The 11,437-nt window shown below is 39.2% G+C and overlaps 1 long non-coding RNA gene across 2 annotated transcripts; it reads left to right on the top strand.

Annotated features, from left to right (window-relative positions):
- Positions 1–3,308: 3,308 nt before the first annotated feature.
- On the top strand, positions 3,309–5,525 carry LOC133719778 (uncharacterized). Of its 2 annotated transcripts, none has more exons than XR_009851455.1 (3): positions 3,309–3,800; positions 4,718–4,830; positions 5,392–5,525. It is a non-coding gene; the product is annotated as an uncharacterized LOC133719778 (long non-coding RNA). The 2 variants fall into 2 exon arrangements; XR_009851456.1 differs by having other exon boundaries at positions 3,310–3,800; positions 4,761–4,830.
- Positions 5,526–11,437: the final 5,912 nt, after the last annotated feature.

Raw genomic sequence — 11,437 nt, forward strand, 5'->3', positions numbered from 1 at the left:
ATGCATTCATGAGACCAGGTACTAGCAAAGACTCCATATGAGCTTTGGAAAGGTAAGAAGCCCAATGTAAGTCATCTTTGTGCCTTTGGAAGTCCTTGCTATATTTATAGAGATAGAGAATATCTTGCAAAATTTGATGCTAGGAGTGATAAAGGCATTTTTCTTGGTTATTCCTTTGATAGTAGAGCTTATAGGGTGTACAACAAGCGAACCATGTCTGTTATGGAATCCTATAATGTTTCCATTGATGATTGTGTTGTGAGTACTGTTCAGGTTAACCCAAATCATGATCAACCCTCCGAAAGCCGAGTAAGTGTGGAAATAAATGAGGAAAAGAATGATTCACCTAACGATCCTATTTTTGATCCTCCACCAGTTCCGAGAACAGGGTTCAAACAAGTTCAGAAAGATCACTCTACTCAGGATATCATTGGGGACGTACATGGGGGAATTCAAACTCGCAGACAAGCTGCAACTCAGGTAAGTATCGATTCTGCTTTTGTATGCTTCTTGACTGAAAATGAGGTGAACATTAACATAATTTTGAATTGTGGTTTTGTTTCACTTATTGAACCAAAGAATGTTAAAGAGGCTTTAAATGATGATGATTGGGTGAATGCCATGCATGATGAGTTAAATCAGTTTACTAGGAATGATGTATGATATCTTGTGCCTAGGCCTAGTGAGTGTAATGTAATAGGTATCAAGTGGATTTTTCGAAATAAAATTGATGAGCATGGAAATGTTACTAGGAACAAAGCTAGACTTGTTGCTCAAGGTTACACACAAGTTGAAGGACTTGATTTTGATGAAACCTTTGCCCCCGTTGCAAGGCTTGAATCTGTTAGACTTCTTCTTGCTATTGCTTGTCATCTTCGCTTTAAGTTGTACCAAATGGATGTAAAAAGTGCCTTCTTGAATGGTGTGTTGCAAGAGGAAGTTTATGTTGAATAGTCTCAGGGATTCAAAGACCCTTCCAATCCTGATCATGTGTGTAGACTTAAAAAGGCTTTGTATGGTTTGAAATAGGCTCCAAGAGCCTGGTATGAGCGTTTGTCTACTTACCTAGTAAGTAAAGGGTACATTAGAGGTTCAGTAGATTAAACCTTGTTTGTTAAAAGGGATAAGAAACATATCACGATTGCTCAAGTGTATGTTGATGATATCATATTTGGCTCCACTTCTGATACTTATGTTAAAGAATTCACTAACATCATGGAAAGTGAATTTGAAATGAGCATGTGTGGGGAGTTGAATTATTTTCTTGGTCTTCAAGTTCGTCAACTGAAAGTAGGTATGTTTCTATCTCAAACTAAGTATGCTGAGAATCTTGTTAAAAAGTTTGGGCTTGAATCTGCTAAAATTGTCACCAATCCCATGAGTACAAGTGCCAAACTTAGTGAGGACCTCACAGGTAAGTCTGTTGACCAAACTCTCTACAGAAGTATGATTGGTAGTCTTCTTTATCTCACTGCTAGTAGGCCTGACATATCATATAGTGTTGGAGTTTGTGCTCATTTTCAGGCAAATCTCAGGGAATCTCATTTGGAAGCCGTAAAGCATATCATATGATATGTATCAGGTACAACAAATTGCGGCATCTATTTTACCTTTGATACTAATGTTGAAATTGCAGGATATTCAGATGCAGATTGGGGAGGAAACTTGGAAGATCGAAAAAGTACCTTTGGAGGTTGTTTATTTGTGGGAAACAACATGGTGGCCTGGCATAGCAAGAAGCAAAACTGCATATCTCTTTCCACCACTGAAGCAGAGTATGTAGCTGCAGGTAGCTGTTGTACTCAAATGCTTTGGATGAAGCAAATGCTTTGTGACTACTGAATATCACAAGGTAAGTTGACTATTTTTTGTGATAACTCAAGTGCCATAAATATTTCCAAGAATTAAGTGCAACACTCTCGCACTAAGCATATTGACATGAGATATCACTTCATCCGAGACTTGGTTGAGAAAAATATACTTGAACTTGCATTTGTTCCAACTGAGCATCAATTAGCAGACTTGTTCAGAAAACCCTTGGATAATGCTCGTTTTGAATCACTTAGAAGCGTCATTAGTGTTCTAAGTTCTGAGACTCTTCCTTGATTTAAATATCTCTCTGCATGCATTCATATTGTATGTTTTCATCGCAGCATAGGTGCATTGTTTTTTTTTTGTTTTTTTTTTTATGCATTTTTAGTTTCAGTTTCTGGAGATTCAGGATTGAAAGTGTGGTTTGTATCCCCAACTGTCTGACAGGAACTTAGGTTGACAAGGACTCTGCTCCTTTTCCTTAAACCTGTGTGCAATGCGCTAAGTAGCATGATTTGTCTTTGTTCTTGCATCACTCTGTAACCTTGAGCTTGAACAACATATTCTCTATCACTTTGTCTCCTCACATGCACACATACTCCTTGTGGTGATAAGTAAGGTTCTTGGTTGATCAGTTCTTAGTTCACACAAGAAGTTGTTCAAAATTATTTGTGCTCCTCGTTAAAAAAGGTACATTATTTTTGGAGCATGGCCAGGCTAGTCCCAAAGTGTACATGCCTCGGTCGTGACGAACGATATAAGGATTGGGAAGAAACAAGAATGGTTTGGCCACCTCGGTGGATTGTGAAACTATTGACTCGAGTTGATGTGTCCTATGGGGTGTCCTTGTTACATCTAGTACCCTAAAGTCATCTGACTTGGGAGTTGCTGGCATAAAACTCGTTACATGGGACTTAGTTTTCATGTGTAAAACTTTACTTTGTGTGAAAGGCAATAGAAAAATAAAAACTATGCCCACAGGGTTCTATAAGGCGAACTATCTGTCAAATATGTGCATCTATTTTTCTTCTTATGTGGGTTCTGGGTTCAAGGATTCTAAGAATGTTACACACCCCATCTTGAGCTATGTTCACTTTCCACAACAAAGGGTACAGAATACTTGATCATCTTCTAGCTTACTTTGTTGGTGCCAAAACCGATTCATTCATGTGACCTCATCTTTTGCTCTCATGTTTTTGGATTTGTGGTCGTTCTCTTATCTGAAAAACTATGCGAATAGAATCTGTTTAAGGCCTTTGGATACAAACCAAATCATTGTGTGATTGCATATCATTTTTGCATTCTTCATAACATGATAAATTAAGGGGGAGTTCCAGTACTTGGCCACTTTGACGTGCTCTATTTGATTCAACATGTGCTTTTGAGTTTCCTTCGTGAATCATTGTTCTCTGTTTCTGTTATTAACTTAACTTTAAATAAAAAAATAAAAAAATTTAATTCTATTTTTTTCTTTTTATTTCCTTCACGGTGTGTTTAATTCCTTGTGAGTTAGGTATTTTTCTCCAAGTTTCAAAATCCATCTCGAGGCCGCCTTCTTCTTCTCTCAAACCTCGCCATGGCCCGCATCAAGCATACTGTCAAGCGCCCCACCGCTTGGGTCCCCTCGTCGCCTCCGGCACATCCTCCGGCCTCTGGCCCATCTCGGCGGTCCTCTCGCCTTCACCGCCCCGAACACAACACTGGGCCTCCTACCTCGGTGGAGCATCCTTAGGATTTGGAGACCTCCCAATCTCGGTCCACCGCCTAGGCACCGCCGTCCCCTTCTGGGTCCGGAAACTCCTCCGCCGCCGCTGCTCATTCCGGTTACGCTGCCTCCGAGTCCCTGCATGTCTATTCTTTACCTCCAACTCTGCTCCTTTTCTCAGTTCTGGAGGCTGATCCCTGCGGATAGAAAGAGAGTGGGAGAGAGGGAAATGTGCTGTTTTAGGGAGAGCGAGGACAAAGAAAGGCATCCTTGACAGCCACAGGTAATTGTTTCTGAAGTTTGTTTTGTAAAAGTTACTGCAATTGATCTACCTATTTGTTATCTGAACATCTAAGTTCTTTTGTATTCTTAACATTCATGATGAAAATAAGGGAGAAAAACTTGCTAGAATATAGAAGCTACTACATCATTTTTGCTGATTGAGCACAGTAGTAGGAGGGTTTTAGCTTACTTCAGTTTTAACTCTAAACCTTTTTCCTTCATGTGCTCAATCATCATTTTTGCTGATTGAGCACAGTAGTAGGAGGGTTTTAGCTTACTTCAGTTTTAACTCTAAACCTTTTTCCTTCATGTGTTGGCTGCAATTAGATAATGTTTTCTACCATGTTAGTTCACCTTTATTAACCTAGATAATATTTTGATAGAATAGTTTGTATATATCAATATATTGAATAATTATTTACAAAGCAATATGGTTATCTTGTTCTGACCTCAGCCAATATGAAAACTTTCGTTGGCCCTTTGCATAACTTACAACATTAAGTCCCTAAATTTTGTTTTCATGCCTCATTCATTTTTTATTTTTCTGAAGGTGATAGTAGAGTTGCATCTTGCAGGTTTCATTGGCTGAAAGTTGGTGTTGTAAATGGTATCTAAAAGGCAATAGGATATATTCTTCATCAACCTTGATTTGCAAAACTTTAAAAGATACTAAAGATTGAGGATCTTAAGATATGCATCACTTACAAATTAAATTGTAGATATTACTGGCAATGTATTCTCTTCTAAGAGAACATAACCAAGAACAAGGTTTTCACTGATACCGTACTGATCCATTAATGATAAAATTCTAAAGTGTGAAAAAATAAGCGACTTTCAACAAAAACAATAGTAATCAATTTGCTGATAAAATGTTATCAAATAACATTGTTTTTTTTTTTTTGCCTTCTTCTCTTTCAGAAATCTGATTTCAGTGTGTATCATTGCCTCCTTCTTTCTTCAGAGCTGTAGTATCATCGCGTCCTGCTGGCTCTATTCACCTAGATGCAGTAGCTTTCTTTTCTCCAGAAGAGGTATTCTATGTTACCTGCATGCATATTATTCCTTAAGCGTAGGATTCAATTTTCATATTGTTTGATCTGTTTCAGTAGTTTTCTCATGCTTAAGTAGTTGTTCCAGATGATACTTATATGATGAGCATGACTTGAAGATAGGTCTGATGATGAAACACGGTAGTTTTATAGTGATGTTGTTTGTTTGGGCTGTTCCAGATGATACTTATATGATGAGCATGACTTGAAGATAGGTCTGATGATGAAACACGGTAGTTTTATAGTGATGTTGTTTGTTTGGGCTGATTTTTAATTGCGATTATATCCTATGCATACCCAATATATATGTAGTACTTTCTCAAACCAAAACTCTCTGATTATGGTTCTGGGTATACCTGTTGGGCATCCAGACTTATTGATTAATTCTGAAGTCATGCTGTGGCAACCTTCACTATGCTTTTAGTTCATATTGGAGTTTAACTGTAAACATGCCTATGTTTTCAATGAGCATTAGTGTTACTCAGCAATCAGCATATTAAATTCTTTTTGGTTAATATCAGCACATTCAATTGAAATTTACAGGTTCACCAATGTATTAAAAAACTGGAACTTGTTTTTTGGGCTCAGTTCTCTGGCCAAGCATGTTTCGCACTGTGGTATCGGGGTTCCGCCACCGTTGGGCACAAGGAAATGAAAAGTTAAACAACAAGGCAAGCTACCAATTACTAGATGGGTTTACTTGATATTTTTTTCTATCATTAGCTTACTGATTAATGGTGGGGATTGGACATTTGAATTGATGGACAAGCATGTGAGGTGTCCTTTGTGTGCATCAGTTTTGCATTGTATCCAACTTTGATGAGTGCCGATTATCAAATTGTCTTTCATAATCTACCATGTCTTATTGTTTTCTGTTGTTTAGATTGCTCTGTAAGGGTAAGTTGATTTGCGTTTTATTATGCTTATGAGCTGATTCTATCTAGGTGCATCAATATATCATTGAATTTACTTGCAATCTTGATAGTTTTCTGCCTTATAGGTTACTCTTTTAGGGCGAACATAATCTATGTTTACATGCTTATGAGAATTGCAGTTTCGTTGTTTAGATTACTATGTAAGGATGAGCTAGTTCTGTGTTGATATGCTTATGACATTTTCTGTCTACATGCATAAATAAATAGTTAAAATTTAAATGTAAACGTTACAGGTTGGTAGGGTGCTGTGCTATTCTTCCGATGCCCAACCAAATGGCACAAAGACTTTGAGGGGTTGGAAGAAAGACTGTGAACCGACTCATAAAATCACTGATAAGTATGGGAAAGAAGTTCTTACATATGATGGGTTAACAGCACCAGGGATACTAGTACCCCTTGATTATCGAAAGCTAGTCAGTAGTCTACTTTTCAACATGATAGAGCTAGATTGTGAGAATCAAAACTTTGACCTTAGCTTGGATTCAATCAGCGTATTTAGAGGTGTTGCACGAATTACTCCTACGAATGTGATTCCCGGTTTGAAATTTGATTTCTCGAAGTTTGAGACGTTGATGAAATAGTTGTTCTCACTAGGCTTGCCTTGGAAATTGAATGACATGATCGACCTAATTCTTTCTGATCGGTGAGTTGATTTAAAATGAATTTGTTGACTAATTTTATGGTTAAAGTTTATAATTTAGTAAATTGTAGTCTACTTTGACTTTTTTCTTTTTCAGTGATATTGACTCGGCCCTTACACATGTGGCGACGCATTCTTCTATTAAGAGAAACATCAATCGCTGATATCTCTTTTCAAGGATCAGTGAGCTAGATGATTCTAAAGTGAGGGTGCATAACTTAACACTGAACAGATGGTGGCCATTTAAGAGAGATACTTATAGTAATGTGGTGTGGTTGGTTACGGTAGAGAGAAACAAAGGTTCAAATGCATTGGATCATCTTATATGGACCCACAATCTAGGAGTGTTTACACCACTTGAAATTAGTGTTTATCTTGCACCCATAGATCTTAAAAGGATACACAAGCCATCCGAGTTTCTGCGGATCTCAACACATGTTATTGTTCATCAACTTCCTCAGGTATGAATTATTTTGCATTTTAATTGAGTTTTGTTTCCCTAATTGTGAGTTACGTGTGTGTAGTTAAATATATTATAATATTTGTTTCCTATATTATATGTAACAACTCTATAAAATGAAATTAGGGAGTACTGAAATGAAGCTTCATGAAGTTGATACGGTTTTGAGCTTAGCTTGGCGCCAGCATTTGGTGTTTACCAACAATTTTGCACTTGCATTTAAGAAACAAACATGCTCAGCTTTTGTTACGTCCAGCTCTAGTGGTCATGTTCCATGGACGCACGTAAATCGTGCGTTACGAGAAAAATTTGATTTTAGGAATGTGTGAAGTTTGAGAGTTTGTCAAATATTCTAATACTAATGTAACCATTTTAATATTTAGGTTGATTTTTGAGTTACCTTTTATAAAGTAATCTTATGAACCAGTTGTTATAAGTTATAAGTATACTTAAAACTTATAATAATTGGTTCATAAGATTACCATAAGAATGCAACTCAAAAATCAACCCAAATATTAAAATAGTTACATTAGTATTATAATATTTGACAAACTCTCAAACTTCACACATTCTTAAAATCAAATTTTTCTCGTAACGCACGATTCACGTGCGTCCATGGAACATGACCACTAGAGCTGGGCGTAACGTAAGCTGGGCATGTTTGTTTCTCAAATGCAGTTGCAAAATTGTTGGCAAACACCAAATGCTGTCGTCAGGCTAAGCTCAAAACCGTATCAACTTCATGAAGCTTCATTTCAGTACTTCCTAATTTCATTTTATAGAGTTGCTACATATAACATAGGAAACAAATATTAGAACATATTTAACTACACACACGTAACTCACAATTAGAGAAATAAAACTCAATTAAAATGTAAAATAATTCATACCTGAGGAAGTTGATGAACAATAACATGTCTTGAGATCCGCAGAAACTCGGATGACTTGCGTATCCTTTTAAGATCTATGGGTGCAAAGATAAGCACTCCAAGATTGTGGGTCCACATAAGATGATCCAATGCATTTGAACATTTGTTTCTCTCTGCCTTAACCAACCACACTACATTACTATAAGTATCTCTCTTAAATGACCACCATCTGTTAAGTTATGCACCCTCACTTTAGAATCATCTGGCTCACCGATCCCTGAAAAGAGATATAGGCGATGGATGTTTCTCTCAATAGAAGAATGCGTCGCCACATGTGTAAGGGCCGAGTCAATATCACTGAAAAAGAAAAAAGTCAAAGTAGACTATAATTTATTAAATTATAAACCTTAACTATAAAATTGGTCAACAAATTCATTTTAAATCAACTTACTGATCAGAAAGAAGTTGGTCGATCATGTCATTCAATTTCTAAGGCAAGCCTAGTGGGAACAACTCCTTCATCAACGTCTCAAATTTCGAGAAATCAAATCTCGAACCGGGAATCACATTCGTAGGAGTGATTCGTGCAACACCTCTAGATACGCTGATTGAATCCAAGCGAAGGTCAAAGTTTTGATTCTTACAGTCTAGCTCTATCATGTTGAAAAGTAGACTCCTGACTAACTTTCGATAATCACGGGGTATTAGTATCCCTGGTGCTGTTAACCCATCATATGTAAGAACTTCTTTCCCATACTTTCAGTGATTTTATGAGTCGGATAGCAGTCTGTAGATATCTATAACTATGTCACCAAGCATAAGTAACCCTCTCTTAGTGGGCCCACGAGCTATGGTGGGACCTGACCACGATATACATCTCGTACCCCAATGCCCAAGCTATCCCGTGGTTGTTGAAGGAGGCCAAGACCTCACCAGGAGGTCACCCACTCGACATCATCAATATGCTTCATGATAAGCTTTTATGCACTAGAATAAGGCTTCAACATCCCACATTGGAAAACATGTAAAGGAAGGAGCCTCCCTTCTCTATAAAAGACTCCTTCCCCATTCACTCAACACATTATTACAACTCTTGTAATCCTCCCAGACACTAGTAGAGCTTTCAAGTGGACGTAGCCTCCTCAAATCGGGTGGTGAACCACTATACTTCTTGTGTTCAAACTAACACTAACATCTCAATTCTCTAACGTTAACTTATATCGTCCAAATATAAGTGCACCCGATTTACTAAGGCCACCCAATATATATAATTTATTTTCTTTACTTATTACCCTTTCACATAATACTCAAGCAAACGAATGTTATGTTCACTTTCCAATTTCGTCAACGAGTGAATTTAACTTTACTTAACGATTTCGTCGCATAGTGATTCGACGGAATTTACTATGGACGCCCAAACTTATTCCATTCTAAATCAAGGTGTGCTCAAAACACCAACGACACCTAATATCACAACTTGACCTTTTCCAAAGCTTCATGAACCATTACAAAACAAACTGCCCTTGCACACTTTCAGTTCACATCCAAGTACTCAACATCACAAAATCAATTTATCAACTAATCCAAATTTTCTCTCCAAGTCAAAATATACTCCAGCTTACATACTATAACAATTTGGTAAGCTCAATTTGAATTCACCGTAAACATACAACCATGCAACCAACTTCCAGGAGTTAACCACACAAGGCAAATCTCATAACTTTCAACAAAACCCGACTCACCTTGTAACCGAACCAGATCAAATTGGAATCCCGAATAACAGTCTGCACTTAGGCGAAGAACACAGCAGCTTGGACAGATTCTCTCTATTTGCTCACCTTTTCCACCACTCCACCAATTCTGAAATCAAACACATTCATACTTCAGTTCTCACTTCAATACGTCTAAGTGAACCGGAAATGGTCCCAAGGAAGCCCGAAACCACCACCCCAGACGGTGGTGCCGACGGTAGCAGGAAACACCAAAGACACTGTTTTAGCCCAAAAGTATTTTTGGCAAGATCCTTTAGTGAATTTAGCATAGCCGGCCGATACCTGCGGCCCAAAAATAAGCCTACTTGGGTTTGGGTTATAGCTTCACCCATTCCAAGATCCATAAGGAAAACGAGCCCTTATTGGAGTCAAGTAGCGGAGATTGAATAGGAAACTTCAATCAATAATCCTTCTATGGTAAGGAACAGTCGAAACCCTAGGTATAAATACCAAGTTTCAAGGACAAATTACGGACAACTCTTCAATCAACTAATCAGACAGATTATCAAGTCTCTCCGGAGCAAACCTACCTGCAACCTAGTTGCAAACCAACGAAGCAAGGGTAACGCCCTCACAACCCAGCGAAGCTAAAGATACGCTTTAGCAAACCCTGTGCTTTCTCAGAACTTCCCAGTGATTGCTCTGCTCAACCTACAACGTTGAGTATCGATTCGGTGACGCGAAGAGATCACAACCAAAGCCCTTACCCGTAAGGCAAGAAGTCCTTTTCCGGAAGGTAGAGAAAAGAGCCTTGTGACGAGGTTGGTGCTCTCCTCGTCCGCAACGCTTGAAGAAGAAGTCAGGTCAAGGGACACCCCCGACGACTGCACCCCACGGTGCTGGCACGCCTGCAGGCACAAGTTCAAAAGAGACAGTTTGCACCCATACTGGTTTTGGAGCCAAACATTTTGGCACGCCTAGTGGGACCTACATAGCATTTCTTCGCGAACGTAACGATTGGGAAGTCAAGCGAAAACCCTTACCAAAAGGTTTACGCTAACTGCTCGAAGCACAAGACCTCCAGTTACAGACCGCATTCTCGCACGGACTGTCGTGGTCTTTCTGAGGAACAAGTGACTCAAAGGTTTTCTCGTGACCTCCAATCATCAAACATGTCAACAGAACAAGGTGGAACTCCCCAGCCCACTACTGAGGGCAACGACAATCCTTCTGTCCAGCCTAATGAGGCTGGCAACGTGTCTGACACCGCCCAAGTGGCCGCGGGCCAGGAGACAAATGATCCCTTTGTGCCCATTATCGCCTCGGCGAATGCGAGTATTGAGGAGCGGCTTGCTATCTTTCAACAGAATAATGCTGCATATAATGAAAGGATGGAAAAAGCCCTTGCGGAAGAGCACCGAAGGCTCGATGAGCTCTCGATCTCACTGCGAAATCTCGAGGTAAGTTCGCAACAGACGAAGGGACATTGGCAGGATATGTATAAGAAAAGCCAAGAAAACCACAAGGAGCTTGTGGATATAATGACTAGTCAAGCTGCTCAGAGCAAGCATACTGCGTCAGAATTAACAGTCCTCCGTAAGGATGGTTCTAACCTGGCAACAGAGGTCGCCATGCAGAGAGCTGAGTTGAACCAGGCTAAAGAGGTACTAAACAAAGCGTTAGGAGATCCTAGTGCCATCCTCGGATCACTTGGCCAACCATCTGGGTCTGGCAAGTATATACCACCAAATGCTCGGGAGAAGGCTAGCAGTAGCACCGCCACACCAGCTGCAGCCGCCGCCGCCGCCGCCGCCTCAGCAACCAAAACTAAGGAAAGAGCCTTGGTAATTGGTGGTAACAAGGCCACTCCACAGGCCACGCATGTGAGCCCCGAAAATTTTGTTTAATTTTTAGAATGTAATTTTTCGCCAATAAGATTTTCGCAAGGTGATTTAAGTGAAGAAATCGATTTT

The sequence above is a fragment of the Rosa rugosa genome, chromosome 7 (assembly GCF_958449725.1).
Source record: "Rosa rugosa chromosome 7, drRosRugo1.1, whole genome shotgun sequence".
Taxonomy (NCBI): Eukaryota; Viridiplantae; Streptophyta; class Magnoliopsida; order Rosales; family Rosaceae; genus Rosa; species Rosa rugosa.